The sequence below is a fragment of the Pholcus phalangioides genome, unplaced genomic scaffold, assembly GCF_987345545.1.
Source record: "Pholcus phalangioides strain wild (caught in Gottingen) unplaced genomic scaffold, Ppha-v1.0 ptg000042l_1, whole genome shotgun sequence".
In the NCBI taxonomy this organism is placed as follows: Eukaryota; Metazoa; Arthropoda; class Arachnida; order Araneae; family Pholcidae; genus Pholcus; species Pholcus phalangioides.
The window spans coordinates 33,969,967-33,997,515 of NW_028301628.1; the positions used below are offsets into that span (position 1 = coordinate 33,969,967).

The window sequence follows — 27,549 nt, forward strand, 5'->3', positions numbered from 1 at the left end:
TGCTCAGCGGCCATGTTGATTTTGTTATTTAATAAAATTTCAGGATTCACTAATAATTTGAGAGAGAGAGCGCTTTTTATATATTTCTCTGCGATATGAAGCAGGGTGTGTTCGATCCTTGAATATGCAATGTCTCCACTATACGTAGGCCATTGCAAAGTAGCTTTAGCTTCTTTCGTACATGAAATACAGCGTTTAATTCTGATCGAATGAGACATTGCGAACGCACTACAGTACGAAAATGTTTGTAAACAAGGGAGGACTTAAATTATCTGACATCCCACATAGCCTTGCAGGCTGATGATACAGGGTGTCTCACAAAGGATTCCCTGATTTTAAAATGAAATTACTCGGGAACGGGGATCGATAAAATAATAAAACAAGCTGTATGTTTATTTTGAAAGCCGTAAAAATCTGATACGAAAGTTTTAAAATTAGTTATAAATATTGCCGTCAGGCGAGCTGTGCGCTTCAATCGTAGTTTGGAGTCCGAGAAATAGGCTATAAACTGTCTTTTGCAAGCAGTCATTGCAATTACATTACAATAGGTTCAAAAATTCGCAACTTTCGAGGCACAGAGATGTGATCACTACTGAACGGTAATTTGCAGTTTTGGAACAGTTTGTCGCCTGAGTTGCAGGATCAACGAGGCACTACATGGGTCCATGCCAGATAGGGGCCCAACCACATCGTACCACAACAGTTTTTGCCTTTCTTGAGTAACACTTCGGTAATAGAACAGGCATTGATTGGCATCAATGCTCACTCGATCACATATCACCGGGACTAATTTGTGGGAAAAATTGAAGAACATTGTTTTTCGGAACAATCCTGTAACACTGAGAGAGCTTCAAGATTCGATATGTGAGGCTGTAATAACTTAAGGGAGAGAAATAAGTTGGCTTCCACCTTAACTTCGAAATGGTAAATAGAAGAGAAAAAAAACTTTTGACCAAAAAGAAAAACTATAACATAATCCATATCATGATAACTATAAACGGATTTTTCCCCCATGTTAATATATCGGTCCGTACCGTAGCCTATATTGAGAAAGTGATGAAAATACCCGAATGACAACATTATCCGTAATGACAGTGAGCGACGTCTACTGTGTAAGTTGATAGTCACATTACTATGGTTCGACTGTGTATAAAATAAATAAAAAAATCATTTGAAACAGAGAGAAATCATGGTAATTTTAAACACCATTTTAATCTTATTTTTTCGAGAAATTTCGAGAATGCTGTTAGGTACATGGATAAAAAAAATACGTTTATGAATGAATATAGGGAGTAGGAATATAATAATATTTGGAGTCTTGCGCTTTCAGGCTCGTCGAACCATCTGTTAAAAATGCTCTCATTTTTAGACGACTTTATATTACCACAAATGAGAATAATCTCTAGCCATAAAGCATGAAAGCAAACCACGGTAATTTGATGCCTTTTCCCTAAACCTAATTTGCATTTTAACAATTTTGTTTCTGTAATAACAGCGTCCGCCAGAAAGAAATATGCTTCCTGGAAACACCACGCAAACTGACACACACGCACTCTCCAGTAAAGCGTTCGGCCATTGCCTTAGTTCGCTTGCATGGCTGTTCTTCTTAGGGGTTGATTACTTGGAAGAACATTATCTTGACACTCTTTGGACGTGAGCCATTCGAGAAAAATTATACTAAGGAGACTCTATTCATAGTCACAATGCTAATATGGCTTTCGGTTAAAATCACTCTAGTGTTTCCTGTTTTGTTTGGAGAAAAATAAAACATGCGGTAATAAATAATGAAAGATTTAGTGTAAAACCGCAGTATCTTTAAAATGTGGCCGATGAACAATGAAAATGACGCTATACCATCACTCGCATAACTTTTACATGAATTTGCAATACCAAATTTTCGTTTTTTTTAATGAAAAAGGCGGAAATTTTTGCAAATTTCGTAATATATACAAAACAGATGTACAAAGCCTCTACAGTCGCAGGCCAGCCACTATTGTTGTCGAGTGGTCATAGGGATGGACTCACGTCGCGAGGTCCCGGGTTCGAACCCCACCGTCACCACTGTGGTGGTCGGCTGAAGTTGATTTTCTGTGGTTCCCAACTTCAAGGCTTGAACGAGAGCCGATCTCCCCTTTAAAAAGTCTCGCCACAGGGAGCAACAGACCTACAAACAGTACAAATGTCATTCAATCGTAACACATCACTCACTTCACTTCTGAAACATAGATGAGCAGCACTGAAAAATCAAACACTACATACGCACTCAGACTGTTAGGTACACGCACAGTTACACTTCCGGCACAACTCACTAGGTAGTAAAAATCGCATATAGATGGTAATAGACCTGAGTTGTGCTCGGTCTGAGAGAAAGAAAGAAAGTACCTACCACACGCTCTTCAAAGCACAATGACGTATTTGCGTCAAAACTTGTGGTCGTGCCTGTGGCACAGTCTACCCCAATTTGTTTTTTAGAACGAATCTTTTATTTTACACTTTAAGTGGCATCGCAGAAATCACTAAACCCCCTTCAAAATCCGATGCATTTTTTTGTTTAAATAGAAGTAGGCAGGCCAGATATGCGCTTTATTTCTGCCGTTCGCAGGCCATATACGAACGAGTTTTTGACCATAAGACCAGTATTTTACGGACAATCCCGTTATTTTGGCCAGTCTAACATTTTAAATTCAAGTTTCCAGTTGTTCTCGTTATTCTCAACAAGACTTGGTTGAATGTTCTAATACCACGAATTAAGATTATTTTCGTGACTGATGAATTATAATTATATCATGATAATTGATGGTAAAAATGGTAAACACACACGTACACGCCATTGCCGATTTTTCAGCAATTTTAATCTTTCAGAAACTTTACTTGCCTTTGGCAATTTTATTGGCTACAATTTACAGCTTCAATTGCCTATGAAAACGTTTCTTGACTGTAACTGGAAATGTTATTCGCATTTGGCAATTTTTTTGGCTGTAATAGCCACATTTCACTTGCCCTCGACAATATTTTTATGGCTTTAATTGACTACTTTACTTGCCGTTGACAATTTGTTATACCGTAATTGACAATTTTACATACCTTTGCCAAGATAATTGTCATTTTCAAGAAAACTGCTGATATCACGCATGGGTTCCAATTTTTCTTATTTTTTTATAAAGGAAATATGGTAATCCTAATTATATCACGCTGTGCACGCGTAGTGATACTTTTCTGCCGGAACATACTTCGGATTATGTGACCCTCTGATGGAGTCAAGTCGTAGCATTCCTTAACGACGGTGCATCAAAATATTGTCTGTGATTCTGTGGGCCCCCAATTGACGAATCTCCCGAGACATACTAATTTACCGCTCACCAACTGCGGTCATATATCGCTATACAGAAATTTCAAACCAATGGAGATTCAGTGTAAAGCCGCAGTATATCTGTATATATTACATAATTTTTCAAATTGTGTAATATATACAGAGCAGGTTTACAAAGCCTCTACAGTCCGCTGGCCAGCCACTACGGGCGTCGAGTGGTCATAGCGACGGAAACACTTCAGAAAAAATCCCGTCTATATTTAGGACAGCGATATCACTTGGCATTAAAAACCTCGAGAATACGTAATGCGATACGAGAATTACGATGTGGTTTATTCATTCGATGCTGTTGCGTTATCTCTCAGTAAAATTTTGTGCGAACATACATACTCATTTGGAACTTCGAGTTGCGAATGACGAGGAAAGTCTCCCATTTGAAAAAGTCTCTCCACAGAGAGAGCAGACAGACCTTTAGCACGATACTTACATAACACGAATATTAATGCATTTTCGCATGCACTATGTCGCCTCTCTTGGACATTGTTCGATGAATTCGCATTCTATTCACTTTTCCGTTCTGGTATTTTCGTAAAAGAGAGAAATGAATAAATAAATATTGCTTAAGAGATAAGAGAAACGTTCTGCTGGATTACTGCCGCCATCTATCGAATAGAATCATAACCATTTGTTATTAATTACGCAAGTAAATTTGATTGCAGTTTTTTTTTAAACAGGTGTGCAATTGCTTATCTTCATGCTGCATAGTTGCATAAATCTTATGCATCAAAAAAATGCAGGTTGATTTATTTTTATATTTTCCAGAGAGGTGCAAGCAAAATGTGATTTGTTGGCAAACATAAAAACTTAGCAACCGATATTTTGGCATATAAAATTTACATTCATGTGCAGCACAAAAATAAACAATATATAGTATTTATTGTTTTGTTTTTACACGAAAAATAATGCAAAACTCTACTTGAAAAATTTTATTTCTTAATTTAATAGATGCAAAATCTCCGATTTCGATTTATTTTTACCTTTTGCAGAATTTACGTATCTCTATTCATCCGCGTTTACAGACCCGCTAAAGGATATGGGACTTCTAAATCTGAAAGAAACAACTCACGGCTTTATAAAGTTTATATCTAAAGTAACAATTTACAGCTCTTTTCTGCTCCGTACGTGATGACTCGAACATTAAAACACGAACAATTACCTGCCTAAACAATATGAACTCCAGTGATTTCAATGGCATCACGCCACATATGTTTTCTTGAAATGGTTAAATTCGCCACGCTCGATATATTTTTTAACAACGCATTTTATAATGCACTTGACATCAGAACACTGGAGTTCTCGAGAGTTTGTGTAACTCTTTAACACGCTTAGGTCTCGTCATAATTTTACACGCCACTTATAACCCACGCTGAATAGAAACGTGCAATGTGCCATCCGTCTTGGCATTCACGACATTTTTTTTTGTCTCGTACGCGGCGTTGAAAGACAGAAAACAATTAAAGATTAATTTCGAGAGCATTTCCACACTCTCGCTATTTTCCAGAAAGAAACTATTTTCTCGTAATATTTTCGAGGATTATATTAAGCGTAATTTCTCACGCTCCAAAGGTCTTATTTCTTAGCATTAATTTCTTGAGAGGGAGCATTTAATTTCTTTCCGCTCTCACGTATAAATTTAAGATTACTTTATGCAGCTTTTATAGCTGAAATTTCATTCCTGGTGTTGAGATGAATAATTTTCACTTGGTTGTTAGCGAGATACAATATTTTTGGAGCGTGATAAGAATATCTTTATTTCAGTGTCCGTATCTATATATTATGTGTTACGGTAGATAATATGCGTTTGAAATATATTTAAATATATTATATATAGATCACACAATTTTTAGTGACATTTTAAAGTATTGCAACTTTATCTCGTACCGTGTTAAGATGTGAGTTGTGTAGGAATGGTTCGTTGTGGACCCCGGAAGTGTACGCTATTAAGGCTATATAGTAAGGGCCGTCTCATCTCTTTGAAGTTGCTCTTGCCATCTTGGCTCAGTGGGCGTGGTTTCGGATCAGGTACGTGATATCATTGCTCTAATACTTTTAATTAAAGCCTTTAGCATATAGGGTGATCCAAAACTCAACGTACAAAATTTAAGAGGATATAGATAACGCAAAAACAAAACAGAATCAGATAGGAATGTATGACCGGGAACTCCAACCTGATTAGCTGGAGGATAAATGATCATTTTTGTCGCACCACGGTCATTTTCTGCACACGAGGGCTAATTAGACCGGGACCTACAATTTATTGCCGATTCCGAACGGCAGGCTTGTTTTTCATACTCATCGAGAGGTTGGTGCGCTAATCCCTCGATGGGGGGCTCCCTGCGGTAGCATTTTTTGCTGCGGTCAAGTCGCCGTTTTTTGTTGTACCCCTGTGTCACGGAAGTTTTCTGACAAGGACAAACTGGGTATCGAACTCGCGGCACCTCTAACAATCCTTTGGTACTTTAGGCGAGCATCTTATCGACCGGGCTACCGCGCCCCGAGGATAAATGAAGATGCAGATACGACAAGTCAATAATGGGTGGAGAAACTATTTAGCAATACTTTTACCCGAGGACAGTACGTGTGCACGTTAAGTTTCGCAACAAGTGCTCAAAATTCTCTCAATCCACAGTTATACACGCTTCACAATGGTGACGCATTGATTGTCGAACCCTTTCAAAAATACCCGGCATTTCGTGGACGTTTGCAGCTGCAGGGGAGATTCTTGCGACGAGGTCGGTGCGTCCTTAATCGTGCGTAACTAGGGATGGTAAGAACTCTGAGCACTTGTCAAACTTGACGTGTACACGTACTGTCCTCGTGTAAAAGTATTGCTAAATAAAGAGTTTTTCCACCCATTATTGGCTTGTCATTTCTGCATCTTTGTTTATCCTCCAGCTGATAAGGTTGGGGTTTTCGGTCATACACTCCTATGTGATTCATTTCCTTTTGTTTGTGTTTTTTTTTTGTTTTTTTGTTTTCTACCTCCCCTAAAAGTTTGTACGTTGAGTTTTGTATCACCCTGTATATAGAGACGCCATATTTTGAACTAAAGAACGACATTGAAATATTAGGGCAGCTAATGACACCTAAGGGGTCGTTTAAGTATTACGTCATCATCGATGGGGGGTGTTTCCGATTTGGTGACTTTTGATGACAAGGGGGAGGGAGGGTGTGGATAATGCTTACGTCATCAACCACCTTTTATGAAAATATGAGTTAGGATTCAGAGAGGCAGAGCTGATGACGAAATTTTGCTGACAGGGGGGAGAGGGGGTCAAAAATGGCTAAAAATTTGTTTACGTAATACTTGAACGGCCCCTAACCAGTTCTCTCAGGGCGATGACGTCAACTAGTACCAACTCCAATGTGTCATGACAAAACCTTTATTATATGGCCCCGGTACGTTATGCGTTCATCCCTTGCTGCCATCTACCTTTCAAATGAAAAGTGAGAAATTGGTATTCTCGTAGCCAACCCATCAAGATAGTCACATTATAGGAATGATTCATGGTAATTGAGACACATACTTCAGAGGAAGTGTTTCCCAACCTTCAAGACGGGTTTTCCTAGGAGCAGGTTACCTGCGCACCGTAGAAAACCTTTTCTTAGGAAAACCCGGCTTTATGATGACGCAGATCTCCTTTAGTGAAATTCAATACATTACGGACCACATATACTAAAAATCGATTCTCCGCGGACCCGATGCAGCGAAGGTCAATCTGGAGCCACCCCACCCATAAAATCCAAAATTTATTATTTCTATAATTTGAATATCATAAAAAATAAAGTTTAAAATTATAATTTCACAACATGAAATGTATTATTCATGCAATGGTAGTGAATAAAAATGATAACGCAGAACTCCCTCCCACTTACAAAATATTCACATAACCCCAAAGATTCGCGGAATACGGGTTGTGAAACATCATATTAGAGAGTTCAAAAAAATAATCTTATTCAAAAAATTAAACCGAAAAACTATTGTTTTAGTTTAAACTTGAAAAAAAATGTATATATATATATATATATATATATATATATATAGTTTATTTGATATGTAAGAATGAAAAGTTTTTCCCCTAATGCTGATAAAAAAAGAAGACAGCTGTCTGCAAAGAGCTGCCTAATTTTAAATTGAAAAAGTATGATCATAATACAATTAAAAAACGTAAATTTTGATGCTTATATTTTTGCTTTGAAACCTAATATAACCCTATTTTACAACTGAGAAAATATCACATTATTCTTAAGTTGAAAAACATGATTTAAAATTTAAAAAGAACATATATTCTCAGTTTAAAGATAATATTGCATTTTCTCAGTTTTAAAACAGAAACTGTGCTCTCTTTCGATTTTAAATCATGTTTCCAATACATTCAGTTTAAAGATAATATTACATTTTTTCTGTTTAGTATAAAAAATATCGCCTTATTTTCAAGTTGAAAAGATATAGTTTAATTTAAAACTGAGAAAATATATATAATTTATAGATAATTTATTATTTTAAAGCCGGGGAAATATTATTTTATACGAAATTCTCTCTCTCAAGAAAACGCACTTTCATTTTTTTTCTATAATAATAGTTTTTTCTCTCAACAGTCCTGTGCTCCCTTAAGTTAGACAAGACAACACGAAAACAAATAAGACATAAAGACGAAAAGACACAAAACAAACACTCTCTGACCCATGATATGATCTTTACATGGGTAATAGTTAACAGTAACTTAAATATTACGAGTTTAATGGAAATATTGAAGTGCACAATAATAAACAATGATTCATAATAACCAATTTAACACTTCTAAAAGATACTTACATAAATGTTACCACTCTATTTCTCTTTATAACTTATGATGATATGTAACTGATAACTTTTAAGAAAAATAATTAATACACACACAGATAATCAATACGATGTAAAATATTCTAACGGTGTTTCACATAGAATTCAACAAAACTTCATACATGTTATTAATGAAACAACGGAAAAAAACCCAAATATTACTAGAAAATAAATTATTTTTATGTAAGTTTCTTTCCATTATCGTTCGGTCAAATTACAGTGTTATCAATTACCAAACAAAATGAAGTGTTTAATGCCAGTTTTTTTAAAGTAATAAAGCATTTTTATAGTTGCTTTTTTTACATATAAACCATTTCAGTACCGACGGTACTTTTACTGAGTACTGTCAACGTTTTAACCCCCTGTAAAATCCGTTACATACGTTGTTGAGTGCTGGTGTTTTGTATGCCCAGCGCGACCCAACCCGCAAGGGTAAAAGGCTTATATCCCTGTAGGGACAGAGTCCGGGTCGTGACTGGACTGTCGGTGTTTTGTATGGAGTCTATTACTACTTAACCACATATGCACCACGTCCATATTCCCCTGCTGAATTTCAAACAAATTGGCACACATGTTGGAATGTGCGTGTCTCCGTCGTAATGCTTGTTATAGCGCCGCCATCTGCTATCTTGTTTTGGAACTATGAGTGAAGTGTACTGATTGAAGATTTATACCGTTGTGTGCATGTTGCTCTCTGAAGTATAAACGCTACTACTATTTAACCTTACATGCACCTCGTACATATTTCTCTGCGGGATTTCGAACGAATTGGTGCATCCCGTAATGTGTGCGTACGTGAAAGAACCCAACGTGAAGTTTGTTTCTGTGTAATACTTGTTACATGTAGTGCTGCCATCTGCCGTCAGTTTTTTTAACCATGAGTGAAGTGTAATGAAGTATAAAGGAAGTAATATTCAACATATTTGAATTGGTTTTTTTGTTATCGTAAGCTTACAGAGCTGATGAAATTTTCAAGCACCTGGTTAGTTAATTACATAGTTGTGTACAAACTAGTATTTTGAAGAAATATTTAGTTATTGTGCCTAAATTGCAACTAAAATAACCAACCAAACGTTTGTTTGGTGTTTTGAATGTTTTTCAAAACGTTCACCAAAATTTACCCTTATTTTGTGCCATAAACTTTTTTTGAAATAATTTTAATAAAAAATCCTCGTGTTAAAGCATGTAACACCAAAGTAATGAGACACACTTTCTTTTTTTCAAACTGAGCACAACTCAGGTGTATCACCATCTATGGACGATTTACTACCTAGTGAATTGTGCCGGAAGTGTAACTCTGTGTGTACCTAACACTCTGAGTGCGTATGTAGCGTTGTGTTTGATTTTTTAGTGCCGCCATCTATATTTCAGAAGTGAAGTGAGTGATGTGTTATGACTGAATTACATTTGTACTGTTTCTAGGTCTGTTGCTCTATGTGGCGAGACTTTTTAAAGGGGAGATCGGCTGGTATTCGCACCTTGAAGTTGGGAACCACGGAAAACCAACTTCAGCCGACGACCACTGTGGCGATGGTGGGGTTTGTCACTATGACCACTCGACCACCACAGCCAGCGGCAATGAGACACACTGAAAGTTTTAAGACATTTGAATGAGTGGCGTTCGAAAAATATTCCTTATCTAACACAAAAACTTAGTTTTGAGAGAAAACAGGTTTGTGAAAAACATTAATATGCGTAATGACTGCCAGCTGTTTATATTAAAATATTAAAAAAAAAATTTTTAAACAGGTAGAACAAAAACTTGAACACAGTTATATAGACGCAGAAAATTTCAAAGTATTTAAAATTTGAAAAATGTGTTTTTTCCAAAAAATTTACGTGCACCAACTCCCTTATATAAAAGTCTTCTATTACAATACAACGTGCTTATCAGAAATTCGTTGATGATAAACTCAAAGCAAATTTTAACGATCAATTTCAGACAGAGCCTCGGAATTGGATACATTTCATTTCAGGACCCGCACGGCTCTCTGATTCTATTTTGAACGTTCGCAATTAATCAGTCGCGATCTAATATTAATTCCACGAATCCATGGCGTATGCGAAAGCCAATATCAAATTAATGTTCAATATTCAGCGTGAAGTTGAAAGAGAATTTACGGAAATATCTCATTTATTACTTGCATCGTATTACGCGGGTTCCGTTTATCAGTTTGATATTAATACGAGAAGTGAACGCATTGCGTAAACGGGGGTCCCATAAACACGGGAATATTTCCAGTTAAGTGGGGGAGGTGCCCCACGAATATCATGAGATCCAGTAAAATTTAAAATTTAAACATTTGTAAATTGTCATTTAACTTTCAGGATCTAGATCCACAGGAGATCCGTTGACCTATTTGATCTAGCGAAATTTCGCCTCCGACATTTTACCTCCAGTACATTTCGTCTGCGCTGACGGTGTGAGTGACCGAGAGGGAGGCTGTATGGGTGGCGAAGTGAGCGTGAAAGTGACTGTATGAGTGAGAGACCGTATAAGTGGCAGCATGAGTAACCAAGTGCCTGATTATAGGAGTGACCGTATTGGTGATGAAGTTGGTGACCACGTTGATTGATCACGTTAGTGACTGTATGGGTGACCACGCTCATTCGGTCTCTCATAAGGTTATATACTGTCACTCACTCATGCGGTCACCCACCCACTCACTTGGTCACTTATATGGTCATCACCCACTTACTTGGCCACTCATATGGTCACACACTCTTCATTACACACTTAGTCACTCATACGGCCACTAGCACATAAAGTCACTCACCCTCACCTACTCACTCGGTTACTCCTATGGTCATTCACTCGTACGGTCACTAACCTATCCACTGGTCAGTCTTATGGTATTCCACTCATAGGGTCACTCATCCACTCACTTGTTCACTCATATGGCCACCAGCTTAATCACTTGGTCACTCATAGGTCAGAGTATTGGTCAGTCAAATGTATTGGGAATGAAACGCTAAACTTCGGAATCCCGATTTCAGTAAAACCCCAGTCAACGTATCTACAGGGTATCCTCCTCCTCCTCATATTCTTCCAAACCAGATCATGGCTTGCCGCTTTTTCTCAGAGAAGAGATTATAGCAGGTTATCGAAGAAGAACTCGGCCATGCTGGAAACTGTGCATGTATGCGCTGTGAAGCTAACGTGAAGTCTGTATCTATGTAATTCTTGTTATGTGTAGTGCTGCTATCTGCCTTCAATTTTTCCAACTATGAGTAACGTTTAATGATTGAATAATTGTATCGTTGTAGGTCTGTTGCTCTCTGGCGAGACTTTTCATTCGTACCCCGAACTTGGGAACCACAGGAAACCAAATTCAGCTGACCACCACTGTCAGAACAGTGGGGTTCAAACCTGGGTTCTCGCGCGACGAGTCCGTCACTATGACCACTTGGTCACCACAGCGACCATACAGGGTGTCCGGAAAAGGACACTCCCAGCATTAGAATTGAATATTTTACAAAAGGTGAAAAATCAGTTCTTCATTCATGTTTTCTGAATACAGGGCGGCAACTAAGGGGGAGCAGATGTACTGCCTCGGGCACTGGACCAGAAGGGGCACACATTTTACACTTTTACCTCCCTTTTAATATTACAAGGGGGCACCAAAATGCATGCTTGCCCCCTGCTAACCAACTTTTTGGTGCGGCTCTGGCTAGATAGTAAGTAAAATTCTAATTACCAGGTCAGAAAAACGATTTATCTATAGATGTCTTAGATAGATGGCGGTACTGTCGTTTAACATTTATCGGTCTTCAGACGAACGATTAACACTTTCATTGCGTGTGGAGTTACCGTTGCATTGTTTCAGCACGCGGCTGATGCCAACGTGACGTCACGGCCGGCGCGTTTTGTTGGAAGAATACAGAATGCTACAGGTGGGCTGACACACAGAATGCTACACTGACCTAGTCTAGGGTAATACAACTTCGGCCGCCCTTCTCCAACTCTATACTAATTTTTTGGCCACTCATTTTTCAAATTTGCAGCTACTCTAAGCTTGCGGTCCTGGTCTATAGCCCGCTACGTCATCCTGTCTGGTCTTATTTTTTGTTCATTTTCCCAGTTGTTTCACCCTCTTAGTTGATTGCTACTTTCCTTTTATAACTCAGGTAAGAAAATGGCTAGCAAGATAATGCTATTTTTGTTCGAAACTCATGGCACGAAGGGGCCATTGATTGATTGCCAGGTTTCGGCCTCCCCACCATTCGAAGGGCGAGAGACAATCTTTCTGATGCGTTGCCGGTTTGTATAATTAGCCTAATTCAACCAGTGGAAAATGCCACCTTGACATCATGTGAGTTTTTGATTGGAATATTCAATATTTTACTAATTTAAGACTAATTTCCTGTTTCATACACTAAAATGAACTTACTTATAAAAAAAAAGAAAAAAAAAACCACTAGAAAAAACTCGGAAAACAAGTTTGGGCCTGCAGTGAAAGCGTTAATATATCCGCTACACACGAGCATCTTCAGGATCCCAAGCAAAATGTCGGTTTCTGGAAATTCGAAAAACGTAGAGCATCACGCACTGTACACGCGTAGCGTCATCTATTGATGAGGTTTCCGACAAGTAACAATACTTGATCGTACGTGCACCTCATACATGCCTCTACACCAGAGATGCGCAAGCTCCGCCTCGAGGGCCAAATTCAGCTCAACAAGGACTTTTATCCTGCGCGCAAAAGTTGTTCCAGCAGAAAAATTTCAACATGCACAACACGCAAACACGCTGACCATATTTCCTTCAGAAAAAAAGAAAGAAAAACACGGGATATCGCTAAAAAAAGTTATCAAAGGCAAGTGAAGTTGCCAGTTGTAGCCAAAAAAATTGTCAAATACTTGAAAAGCAAGTGAAGTGAAGCCAATCACCACCATGAAATTCGTCAGCTGCAATTAAAGTTGCTAATTACAGCAAAAATATTTGTCAAAGTAATTTTGTCAAATATCTCTAAATTTGCTTAAAACTTGCTCATCACGGGAAATCAAGAGGACCGCGAGTCAAAATGTAACTGACAAAAAAAAAACGTATTTGTTTGACATAAATATGTGAGACGAATATGTTTATATGACAAAAATCAATTATGATAGCTATAATAATTATATATAATAACTGTCATAATTGTCTTACTGTGATTTATGCCATGAAAATACATCTTAATTCTTGATATCAAAAATCAATTAAGTTTTGTTGAAAATAGCGGGAAGAACGGGACATTTTATAAAAAAATGTTGGGATCGCCAAAAAATGACAGGAATATTCTAAAATACCTGCTGCTCTACACGCTCCTCTTTTTTTCGATAGAAAGCGCTGCAAATCACTGGAAATTTGCAACATTCATCATTTCTTAATTTAATTTCTAAATTTTTTTCGTGTGATTAATCATAAGTTTCATGCCACAGGCACTTGCATGAGATTTGCATTGTGTGATGTTGATATCGGTGGATTTTAACACTATTGGTCAAGTTGTTTTACCTCAGCCTCGGATCACCGGCTGAAGATTTTTGAACTCTCCAGACACAGAGGGTGTCTGGAGAGTTTGGTGAATTTGGTCTGGTCTGGTCCAGACTAGAGGGTGCTGAATTTACGTGCAGTGTCCTCTATCGACAAATATTTTCAATAATTTTATTTTGTAAAATACAACAACACCAACACTTTCGTGAGAATGACTTTTTCACAAAAATCGCATTCAAATGTACCGATTCTTCCAATTTTTAATAATTTTAAACTGCTTAAAAATTTATGGGACACCCCATTTTAGTAAATTCCGGCATTCATTATTCCGGCTGAGAATTTCATTTCTCGGCCACACCGTTGGTCATGTTGCCTGTTGTGGCGTTGCGTTTGTATAATTATAGTTTTCTTCACTACTAAATATGCAGCTTGACGCAAAGCACTGAATTCATGAATTATATTCTCAGTAAATTCACAGGTCTTCCAAAATACTTCAGACTAACCGACATGCACGCTGATCTTCAAATTCCATCCATCTACAAATGTATGAAGGAACTGGCCAAAAAGTACTTTGAGAAGCAAGATGCTTCAGAAGTGGATGTTATCAGCTCAGTATCCAACTACCCAGCTGCACAGGAAGTAGCACAGTCAAGATAAAAAATATATAAGTTACAAATTTTCGAAAGGAATTTTAATTGTCATAGAACAAACAACAATGCTTAATCATGATGAAGTTATAATTTTGAAGAGACCATGTGCATTTCTATTCATGGTGACGGGAAGAAAGTTCCGTATCGAAAATCTGGAAATCATTTTTAAAAAGCCATAAAAAATGAATTTTTTTTACAAATAAAGTATTAAAAATTCTATGGCACTCATTAGACCTTATAATTTCTAAAAATGTTCATTCCATAAAAAAATGTAAATGGAAAATAATTCAAAAATAATGTAAAGCGTTGTGGAAATGAATTATATCTTTTTAAAATATTCGGTATCATTCTTGCATTATATTTATTACGGATATGTCCAAACAGAAAATAAAAGTTATTTTATGGCCACCCTGTACTCACACATACATAAAATTGAATAGAAATAAGAGCTAGTAAATAATAACGACGAATCAATATTTGTTTCGTGCATTAGTAGCGTGTATCAAAATCAGTCTCTCTATGCTCGTGCTCAACTACTTCTCTAATTGGCGAAACGGATCAAAAACGATCAGTAATCTCCGTAGCACCGCTTCGAATTATGTTCATGTTTCAGGATTTTGATCAAATAGCTAGGCATTATGTTTATCATATTCTGTAGTTTCCTCCGCGTGACTTTGTGGACTGTAAACTCATCATAAGATAGCCTGTTTGTGCCTGTCAAATGTTCGATTCGGTACTACGAATTTCGTGTCGGCTCTTTCAATGTTGCAGCACAACTCCAACTCATAGTGTACGTGGGATAAATATCTCATTATTTCGATACAAAATGGGAGAATTTCATAAAATATTCATTCACAGGCCACTGGTTTCTGGACAGTGAGTAGTAGCCACCATCTCGCATGAAATTCCATCCTCCGTAACTATAGTCAATGACATAAATTAATGCTATTGGCAGAATACGGTAATACCCTGTATCACGCACGTATTATTCGCCAATGTTTAGATAATATTTAATTAAGCATTGAAAAAACTCAGTGTAATGTTACTTATTTAATTTTCTTTACTTCATGTGTTAGTCGAATAATAATCTATAGAATTATTTTTTTTCAGCCGCCAGTTTAATTTAACTTGAAAATCATCAACTACTCAATAATCAATGTATTTTTTCCCATAAGGGCATAACATTTTATTCAGGCATCATGCCATGGAGCCAGGCAATGATGTCCATACGTTGTTCATGATTTCTCGTACTCACATACGATATTCCAGTTTCCCGGCTCCCCGTGCTTTGTTATTCATATGACGACGATTTGAAATTTTTGTTTCAGATCGTAGAAAATTTTCAGTCGGCCTTCGACTGGCATGTGATTGCCTCTTGATATTGAAGTGATCACAATACATTGCCTATATCAATGGATGAAATGTTTATGTTTAACATAGGGATCAATAATCCCGAATGTCGACAGTTTCTAACGAATTGTGTAACAAAAGTAGTAGCTGTACACTCTGACCTAGGGATCGATATAGACCAGAGCCTTTCAATGCCCAGCTGTATAATAAAAAATCGTGAGAAAACATGATAAGAGGTGCCATTCCATGTGCGACTCTGATCCATGTGACTTTCCATACTTTTGTTCGACCGATTCTCGAGCATGCAACGCCAGCGTGGTACCCTTATTTGATTGGTGACATCAAACAAGAGCCTGAATAAATGTACGCCAGGGGCTTTGCCAACGGACTTATCCCGTTGCCGAGATCTCTTCTAGTCCAGGAAACTGGACTTCTTGGCAGAGTCTGGAACAAAGTATGCGCCCCTAACGGTCTGAGTGTGTATCTGATTTTTCAGTGCTGCCATCTATACTTCAAATTGCGCGTGAAGTGTAATGGTGGAATAGTTGTAGCGTTGTAGGCTTGTGGCTCTCTGTGGCGAGACTTTCTAACGGAGAGATAGGCTCGCATTCGCGCCTCGAATTAAGGAACCACAGAAAACCAACTTCAGCCGACCATCACTGTGGCGCCGGTGGGGTGTCTCCACGAAGTGCCTGCCTTCATCGGGACTTTTCATATCCTGAACGATGGAAACTATTCAGGCAATATTCTCTAGAATGGTGTAGACTGATCGGTGAATTGAAACAGCTGTATAAAATTGTCGTTGGTCTAACCTATACTTCGACATTTCATCGAACATGAAGTTCATCAACTCACGCCGCACCAGAAGTCACCAGCTGTGCTTACGATCTCGTTTGTCCACCAACTTGAGCATTATTTTGTTTGCAAACGACTACCAAACTTTGACTTTTCGACTTTGTTGAGCAGATAACCATTTTTTAATTTGATGAACCCTACAGTGTACAGTATGTCATTATTTGTTGCTTTTGATTTTTATCTTTCTTTTTTTCCCCTTCCCGGAATGTAAGTGCAACCAGCCTTTTGCAGATGTAAATAAATGCCAAAATAAATATGGCAGTCTGTCATGAAGCTCCCGGTCTGTAACTAGCTGGACCTATTCATTAAGACGTCACTGTAAACCCCATCCCCGTCACCTTTGACATCTTATCGGTGAACCCTCACTGTTCCACACTTCCTGCCAAATAATTTCTCCATATATTCATTGATTCTAAATGAATATTGATTGCTGTAGACGAAGAATTTCGACATATATATAAGGCATTATATAGGTTTGATGCATTTTTGTTTGCGTTGTGAAGGATGAAAGCAAATTTCTTAACAAAACGTTTTTATTTGGGGAAGCCTCTCGTACCATAGTTTATCACTTGGTCCACACTTTGGAAACAACTAGTCCGATGCTATTTAAGATCATAAACCCATAAACTTAGCCACTGAAATTTTTTTCTCAGAAATAGGAATTTTCTGATACGTTGATTTTTGCACTTTTGAATTTTAATATGATCTAAATTGTATCACTAGAAATTACCTCGGACACATCCAGGAGAAAATAAACAAAATATGAGTTATCAGTAAAGATACGAAAGTTTTGAAAGTAAAAAGAAAATTCCAAATGCGAAACGTTTTTCCTCAAAAATAAAGAAACGAAAATTTTTCAGTTTAGAATTTTTCCAATAGAAAAGAAAACAAGATATTGGGAAACAATTTTTGGTTCATCCCCAAAACAAAATTTCCGAATACAAAATTCCATATGCACCTGCGAAAGACTTGTTTAAATTTAAAAAAAAAAGTCCATTCACTTGCAACATTTTCTTCAAATTAAAAATTTTGAATTCATTCGCATACAAAATTCAAACAAAAAATGCTGTGTTCAACCTCAAAAATATTTCAAAAATAAAGAAGTTTCACATTTGTCCACAAATTTATTTCTCAAATAAAAATAAAAATATTTCGCATTCTTTCGCAAGAAAATTTCTCAAATGAAAAATTTGACATTCTTTCGCAAATACGAACTGAACTAACGACGCAATTTTATTTATAATTTAATTACGAGGCTAAGAATTAAAGTACTGCATTTAGCAGAAAGTTCAAGCGTTCAATAGCTCAGCCAAATTACTGTCTATTTTTACTTCAAGCAAGTGTAAATTATCAAGATTTCGCGGGAAAGTTGAGAAAAATCAAATTTTGGCATTTATTCATCAAAAGTGAAAAATTTCACATTTGTCGCGTCTATTTCGTAAATACGAAAATCTTGAGTATAATATTTCAATGATTAAAGCTATCCTACATTGTATTTCTACGAAACTTCATATGTGTCGAAAAGACTTTCTTTCAATTTTTGACGGGTGGACGCGAAGCCTTCTTTTATTTTGAATTCCGTATTTGAAAGCTTTCCCGGATTTTCGAAACATATATTTAGAAGAAAAATTTCAGAGGAATGTATGGCGGCTCCATTCGCCAGTGGCTCTTTTTTAGATGTAAAACTGTACGTCGACGACTCTCCTCGAGCAATCCAGTTTCCTCTCGAAACTTTTGAAATTTTAATACTCTGAAGCTCATATTTCACCGCAATGAATCTTACCTAAATTTTTCTCCTTCGGTCGTTTTGTTGATTCCGTCCAGCTTTATTTCTCTCACAATTCCATGTCCTTGTTTTTTTTTTTTTGTTAAATTTTAATCTTTGTCGTCTCTCCGCATAGGAATGCGAATGTAGTTCGTTGCGCTCAAAACGACTGGAAAAATTGATTTTTCCGTTGTTGAACACGTTGCAGTAGTATTCAAACAAATGACTTTCATTCAAGATCCCTTTAAACTGTTGCAAGTCACGAGAGAAAAGAAATATTAATTAAATCTTATTCGTGTGGAGGATGAAGATATCAAGTAAACAAAAGCTGTCTCTTTTAAATTTATTCCATGAACATTTCGTCGCTTTTATTCAAAAGCTGTCTATCGATAACACCTTTAGTACATGGTTATTATTTATTATATATTTATGGTTGTGTGTTGTATATCTCGTTTTGCAAACGACCACTGTAATGAGCTGACCTATAGAAATACAGTGATTTCTTGATTTAGTTTCGTATGTGCTAAAACATAGACAGATTAGAAAGCATATCCGATGACAGCACCGGTTATGACCAGATATACCGTTTCATTCCAAAACAAAAATCGAAATTTCCGCTTTCTTCCGCAAAAAAATGTTCAAATGAAAAATTTTGCACTCACTCGTGAAAATTTTATTTTTCGAATCACACAAATTCCGCATTCATCTGCAAAAAAATCCTGAAATGAAAATTTTTCAAATGAAGCAAGCTGCGAAAATATTTCTCAAATCAAAAACTTCACTTCATTCAAAAAAAAAAAAGATTCAAGTGAAAAACTTTTCAATCATCCGCAAAATCGAGCTAAACTATCGAAAATTTTTTTTAGGCCAAGTACTGTATTTAGCACTTAAATACAGTACGTGGCCAACTACAACACCAACTACTGCTTTGAGTTTAAAGTTATAGAATTTATGTGCTCACCAAATTACTCGCTTCAATAAGTGCAAATTTTCAATAGTTCGTGAAAAAGTTGAAGGAAATGTAATTTCCGCGTTTATTCATCAAAAATGATGAAATTGGTATTTATCGAATATATTTCGTAAATACGAAATCTTATCTAATATTCTAATGATTATAGAATGAGCTATTCTCCTGCATTGTGTAAAATATTCACATTACGCCAAGACTCTTTTGATGTATCATAGACCGACACATGATCTTTCTGCTCCGGTTTGGAGAGTCTAATCATCGTCTCGCTCAGTCTTTGTACTTGGCGAGTGTTGACCAGAGTCAATGGTGAGCCACTCCAACATGAATCCCATAATGCGTACAAAAAAATTTCACTCTTTGACGTGTAGATGCGGAAAATTGTTTTATTTTGAATAGCGTATTTTAAAGCTTCCTTAGATTTCCGAAACATAAATTTGGAAGAAAAATTTCAGAGGAATGTATGGCGCCTCCATTCACCAATGACTCCTTTTTAGATGTAAAACTACGTCGATGACTCGCACCTAGAGCAATCCAGTTTCCTCTCGAAACTTCTGAAATTTTAATAAGCTGAAGCTCATATTTCAGCTCAATGAGACCTGCTTAAATTTTTCTCCTACGGTTACAAATTTTTGTTGATTTCTTGCCCCCGCATTATTTCTCTCACAATTCTACGTTCTTATTTTTTGTTGTTGAATTTTAATTTTTCTCGTCTTTCCGCATAGTAATGCAAATGTAGTTCGTTGCGCTCAAAACGACTAGAAAAATTGATTTTTCGGTCCTTGAATATGTTGTAGTAGTATTCTCTCAAACAAACTGTTTTCGCTTAAGACATAAAACTGTAGCAAGTATCGACAGAAAACAAATATTAATTAAATTTTATTCGTGTGGGACATGAACATATCTAGTAAACAGAAGCTGTCTCTTTTAAATTTATTCCACAAACATTTCGTCACTTCTATTAAAGCTGTATATCGATATTTTTTTGTACATTTATATATTCATGGTTCTTCGAAATCATGCATTGCAGTTATCTCTTCTGTGGATAAGTAGAGATAACTTGGGAAATTCGATCGATAAAAGGATAATTAAATTTATATTTCCGTATAAATCGTGATCAATGTTGAAAATTACGGACATCTCGTTATCAAGATTAATTGTAGAAATCATATATTAATATAAAATGTTCAGAAACTCCTGATTATCTTTTAACCATTCATTTGATGAGTAATTTATATCTTTAATAACCATGATAACGGAGAAAGATAAGACGGAAAGTGATGGTAATTATTGCATGGTTGGAAGCTTGCAATAATTGCGTGTAACAAAAAAAATTTAAAGAGAAAGACTCGCCATATAATTCAAGATGATCATATTCATGATTTTAAAAAGCTTATATTTTTGGTTTTTATTCTACGATTGAATCAACAGCATAATTCAAAAACGGTATTAGAGGGGGTCTTGAACTCTTCAGACACGACAGGCCAAATGAAAAATACTGACGAAGCCTGAGTTCCACGAACTCATGTAATTAAGTGTCATCTTAATGGAAAAGTAGAATTTTGCCTGAATTTAACTGAGGCAAAATTAATTGAATTTATTTTAATCTAAAATCCCTTAAAATGATTCTGCAATTTCTAATGTCTGTAATTCTGAAATTATTTTCCATCTCGATGTATCTTGAAATCGTTTCTTTCAATAGTAATGCAATCATTCTTTCATTGATTGTGAAATAATTTTTATCAGAAATTATCTACGCAATTATTTCTCGCACATTGATTAATGTATAGATAAGTTATTTTTCCTCCAGTTCTGAAACTATTCGTTGAAAAAATCCTGAAACTATTCAAATTAAAACTATTCTAATTCTGAATTTTCATCAATTGGTTGTGGAGCTATTTCTCTTTAATTCTGGATTTATCAATTTGTTTTAGAATTATTTCTTGTATTAATTCTGAATTTCCATTAATTTGTTCTGAAATGATTACTTTCGTTAATTCTACGTTTCCGTCAGTTTTTTTCCGGAAATATTTTTTCATTTATTCTAGAATTATTTCTTTAATTTAATTTGGGAACAAATATTTTTTCAATGTTCTCAACGATTTTTTGAAAATGATCAGAGGGCCGCAAGAAAAGCTCTGAAGCCAAATGTGGGCCGTGGGCCAACCGGAAACATGGCGAAAATGATGAGTTCAAACAGAGTGTTCCAAAAACTGGCCACGGGCAATACTATACCGCGGCCGGGACTGTTCCGAAGTTCCAATTTTAACTAGAAAGATCAGAATGAGAACAATTAAAATTAATTTAAGAGATTAAGAAATGAAGATGGAAGGGAGGAAAAAAAACAACAGCTGATCTGAATAGGATTCGAACCAACAACCTTCGATGATAGAATCTCTTAAATGAACCACTACACCAATTGCGGTTGCGAGTTCAGTGTAAAGTACAAGTAAATATATTGTTAAACGTAGCCAGGTAATATGTTGGTGCCAATCTCGCTCAAACATAATATTTCCCACCCTCTCCGCCATAATTAAGCGCCAATTTTAAGCTCGTTCATGCATTGCGCTGTCGGGAGAAACTACATCCCAAATAGCCTTTTAATCACATGTTAACTGGCTAGGATTTTGCCCCAGCAGCCTTTCTAATAGGTCTACCAGTGAAGGGGAAAAGTGGTCACTGTCAATACTCCGATTTCAAACCATATAATGTGACGGAGATTTAAAGATGAAGCATAAATAAAGAAGTTTTTTTGTCCCATTTTAGTGCAAATTTTTTATGACTACAGTTGAGGAAACAAAGTGAATGGTTTCGTCAGTATGGGACACGGGTGAAAAACATCCTATTTTGGGACAAAGAAATTCAAAGTTATCATGACTCCTGTCCCATTTGGTTTTCTCACATTGCCCCTCAGCCCCACAAGGGTCCATATGATCCTATAGGTTGAGAAATACTACTTTATTGTGTTTGAATCGTCTACCACTCCCATGACAAGTTCCATTGTTTTACAAAGGGGTTTTTCTTTCTTGTTTCTTTCGTTGCAAAACCTCCAACACAGGGAGGCTGAAGCAGGGGTCCCACGAGAGTTTGCTAGGGGACGCTGGGTAAGATAATTAAAGTAAATAAAAGTCTAAGGATAATGAAAGTCTTTGTTGGACATGAACCGCAAAAACCACAGCCAGCGTGAAGTAATCCGTACTTGTTCGGTCATTCACAAAGGAAGACGCTCGTTCCACTGCCTTTGTATTGAAAGACATAAAAATTATTGCTTCCCCGAGGCCCGAGACGACCGCGGATCCTAAGACAAAGACTTTTATTATCTTCAACTTTAATTATCTTACCCAGCGTCCCCTAGCAAACTCTCGTGGGATGGTTCTAGGTCAATTGCCCTCACAATGAATCATTTTAGAATAAAAGTAGTCGTTGCGTGCGATCGCCTTCACCCCAATTTTATAAAAAAACATTTCGTTTGCCCTCACTTCACCCTAATTTCTCAACACGGCAAGAAAACCCTATATCTAAATTATTATAGCTAGATTCTTACGTGTGATAATACAAAGCGTCATTTCGTGTTAAAGATATATACCTGACGCTGAAAAATAAACACGTTTTCACGCCATGAAGTTCACGATGTTGAAAGAGAAAATCGTATTAACCGATATTTCAGTTTAATCGATTTTGTTGTAAATGAGCTCACCTTACTTAAATATTATTACAGTAATAAATTGCAGTACATATTAATAAAATAATAAATCGTGTTTAAAAAAAACAAAAACATCGTTCACGTAACACATAAAATCGGAAAGTACTATCTAAAATTGGCGATAGATGCCTCTAGTGAAATCAAAACTAATTTTGATTGGAACGCATTTGATTGGACCGAAACTTAAAGAAAACACTAATAGGGTGATAATGCCACGAGAACAAAATAACTAAAAGTCATTTCAAAAGATATTTGAATTTACCAAATTTCACTACACATTTGCTAAATAGCAATACATTCTATCAAAATAATAACTTTCAATGTAAATTTATACAAAATACAAATACAACGCCACAACAGGCAAAATGCCCAACGTGGTGGCTGATAAAAAGATGCCCACAAAAGTATGGATGTCATATATTTCAAAAATACAGCAACCCAATTAAAAATACAATTAACACAAATTATAAACAATATAAAAACTATAGCTAATCGTATTGTTGAAATGTGGATCCATTTATAAATCAGTGTTATAAATCACCAGCAGATGACGCTAATAAAACAATTTTTTCTGTCCATGCGTATCAGCATATTTTTAATCGCTCTCGCTTCTCAACCAAATTGCACGTGATTTTTCATTTACGATTACCAGTTGCTCAAATGATAGGTCTGAAAAAATTCCTCCCCGTCCCTCCACCATCACCTGCAATGACGAATATCAGACTGAGGGCAATCGACCTGTTGCGGGAGCATTTGGTTCCTTTTTAGTCGGGCTGTTGTTGCCTGCGAGAATTCTTCGCCGAAAAGCTGAAAGATTCTTCCAGCATTGGCCTATCCAACTGCTTAAACTTCTTGGGGACAAAGCGGGGACTGTAATCTGGTTTGGTGATGTGGCATCGAAAATTCAACGTTACCCATTTTGAAGTCAATCGACCGATCCTCCGTCAGAAAGATATCCAGCCCACGGTATGGAGATTCGCCTAATAATTATATTTTTTTCGCACAACGGCAAAAAAAAATATTTTTAAAATTATAAAATATATATTTTAATATTTTAAAAATGATTATTAAATATATCTTAATAATTAAATACATGAATAATAATTCTTTAATTCAAATAGATGATTCCACACCTGAATCAAATTGTTGCCCATCATTCATGCCCAGGCATAACGGTTGATGGTGGGATTACAAACTGGCCCAGACAGGTCTATGAAGAAGAAAAGACTAGACCATACAATCTCAACCACTGCTGCTGCTAAACCAGACATGCACCTCGTCCATATTCCTCTGCGGAACTTCTAACGAATTTGTACATGTTGGAATGTGTGTGTATGTATAGTGAAACTACCGTGAAATTTGTTTATTTGTAATGCTTATTATGTGTAGTGCTGCCATCTGCAATCAATTTTTTAAACTATGCGCTTTTCTCAATTCATAGTGAAGTGTAACGAATGAATAATTGTAACGTTGTAGGGCAGTTGCTCTCGGCGGCGAGACTTTTTAACGGGGAGATCAGCTCACATTCACGCCTCGAAGTTGGGTTTTCACGCCAAAAAACCAACTTCAAATGACCACTACTGCGGCGACATACAATCTTAACCAATAGTCCGTGGGTCATATGTGGCCCTAGAAGTTTTTTAATGTGCCAGCAACCTCAAAACTAATTTTGTGGAAATGAACTAAGCGGCACATCACTTCAATGACATGCGGCATAGTTTCAGATCAATTAATTGGCTTGTGTGGCACAACAAGCCACTTAATTGCTCTGAATAAATTTTCACAAGAATAAACACATCATTCCATTATAATAACCAGAATTAAGTCCACTCTTCTTTGAGCGTATACTCAGGATCTATCTTTGGGGGAAGGGAAGGAACACAAGGAACTTTTTCGAGAGAAATTTGTTATTTCCAATCTTCAAAAAAAAAAACGCTTTTCGTGAACTCGGAAGTCCGTAAATGGAACAGACTAGACGTTAAAAGAAATAGTATATTTTTTGGGACACCACAGAAGATTTGTTCGTAAAAACATGCAATTCGTAAATAGCAGGTTCATAAAATCGAACATCAAATATATATTATATCAGTTGGTTCTATCATCCACCGAAACTGATTGAAATAGCAAATTAAGGACATTTTCTTTCGATACATTTCAATTTTTTTACAAAAATATTTCAAAGTAAATATTTTTTTTTCGGCTTCTCTCTTCCCTCGCGGACACCTGTGTCTATGATAACCCTTTTCCCCGAGTAGCCTACCTATTAAAATTTGTTATAAAATGGTCTGTCACATAAGCATATACAAACTGTCCCAAATTGTTTGCACATCGAATATCTCTGCTACCGTTGATTTTAGGAACATATATGCAATTACAAAAACTTTTAAAACAAAAAGCAGTTGCTTAAAATCTCAAAATTTGTTATACGCATAAAAAAAAAGAAAGAAAATAACTTTTATGCAGTCCCCGTATGCTAAAATTTCAATTATTCAGATTTAGATCCCACTCTGAAATGTCATTTGCAAAAAATCATATTTTAAAATGCAATATTATCGAGATAATAAATATATCAAACTTATATGTTCCGGCACCTTAATTTACGTTTCGCAATTTGTGGCAAAAAATGTTACAAACTTCAGTCATTTGACATCATTAGTCATCTCCGTTAATATTGAGTTTACAAATGTGTAGTTTTTTATAAATGACTTCTGAGAGCTGCATTTACATTCCATAAATTCAAAGCTTTAGCACACATGCTCGACAGAAAAAATTAATTTCCACCTTTTCTTAATGCAGATGACCTGTTTAAAAATTTAAGACATTTGGGGGAACCACACGCCATTTGAAAACTTTTCGTAGATGCAGAGACATCTGCTGCCCAACAAATTTGGGACCACATGTATACATATTCTGGTTATTTAGCCATAGATTCCATAGGCATTCTTTGACGTGTACCTATATTGACATGATTCCGACAACATTTGATACGCTACAAGTACTGATAAGCTTCTTGAGATATGGAGCCCGTATATTTTGAGTATTGAACATCCACGGATGAACGGAAATATTTCATTTATACAGCAAATCAAAGTCGTGTCCAGCTATCGTCCATAATAATTTTCCTTATGGTGGACGCAGAGCATTCAAGCAGCAAAGGGTAAGCGAGAGAGAGAGGGAGAGAGCCAAATGTCCGATGGCCAGCAGTATAACGCTTTTGGTTAGTGCTTGCTTCCGATCTTCATTTTCGTACACGACGAAAGACGGAGAAGTATCAGTATTAGTTCTTCAGAATCGATGGTCCGTGTGCTATTAATCATTTACGGAACAGGAGATATGCAGTAAAGAAATAAAACAGACGGGAATAGATTGTTCGATATCTCGTGAAGCAAGAGAAATGGGAAAAAGTAGGGTTACGGAATAGGGCAATAGAGATACATAACGCTCGAGAAGCTGATGATTGATAGAGTTCATCTGCTTTTATGAATTCAGACTTAGATTCCTGTACCGCAGACAAACATTCTCTTTTTCTCTTGAAACTACGATGGAATCCTGTCTTCAATGAAGCAGCTAATAGAAAAGTGACTTGTTAAAGATAGCATTTGACTGCAATTATAATGATAAATCATCATAAAACAGATGTATTTGAGACCAAAAATCGGAAGTTGTTTTTGGCAAGAAAAGAAAATATGAACAAAGAAACCCTTTCCACTTTGACAAGAAGTCAGTTATTCAGCCTTTCTTGTTATTTTGTAATTTCAAAATCAATCTTTTTACAATCAAATATGTTTCGAATTTCAATTTCGGGAATGTATGCATGCAACATATAAAGAAATATGTAGTAATTTGCAATATAAGATTCATATTATTTCAATTAAACATATAAAACAATCAGTACCAATCAATATGCATACGCATGTTGAAGTTCTGAGATATATTAACGGTCATCTGACAAACGTGACCTTCTTATTAATGCAAAAATGAGTTCAACAAATGGGCAGAAACATAATTCTATCTTCTTAAGTTCAAGAGTAATTTCCCATATATCTCTTTTCGTTGTATCTTTTCAGAAAAAAAAAAAGAAGACAATATTTAAGTATTAACTATACTCTCTACGATTTCACACAGGTGTGGCAATTCATCATCTTCCTAGATTTGAGAATAAGATTACAAAGTGTTATTCCATTTCCTTCTCTGATTCGGCAATAACTTCACGTAGACGTTGTTCCGTCATCTTGTCGTATTAAAGAATAACATTACTAAGGTGTCGTTCGGTTATCTTCTACGACTAAAAAATAATACCACAAAGACATCACATTTTATCTTATCTGACTCAAGAACATCGCAAACGCGTGGTTTTGTTATTTTGTCAGATTCAATAATGACAACGTTAGAAGTGTCGTCCCGTCATCTTCTCAGATAAAATTGAAGAATAACACTATAGAGGTGTCACGTCATGCTGCTATCTTCTTAGCTTCAGTTACAATATCACAAAGGTGTCATTCTGTTATCTCTTACTCAAGAACACCATAACAAAGGCGTCGGTTTTTTATCCTGTCGGATTGAAGACTAACAT

The 27,549-nt window shown here is 36.3% G+C and overlaps 1 protein-coding gene across 2 annotated transcripts in view; it reads left to right on the forward strand.

Annotated features, from left to right (window-relative positions):
* Positions 1 to 27,549, forward strand: part of LOC149064930 (octopamine receptor-like) — a 115,610-nt gene that overhangs the window by 58,423 nt on the left and 29,638 nt on the right. The window contains exon 2 of one of the 2 annotated variants that reach the window (XM_089254750.1): positions 24,098 to 24,308. The exons of the other annotated variant lie outside the window; for it this stretch is intronic. The gene's annotated coding sequence lies outside the window, so the exon portion shown is untranslated. The remainder of the gene's footprint in view (positions 1 to 24,097; positions 24,309 to 27,549) is intronic. 2 annotated transcript variants of the gene reach the window in all.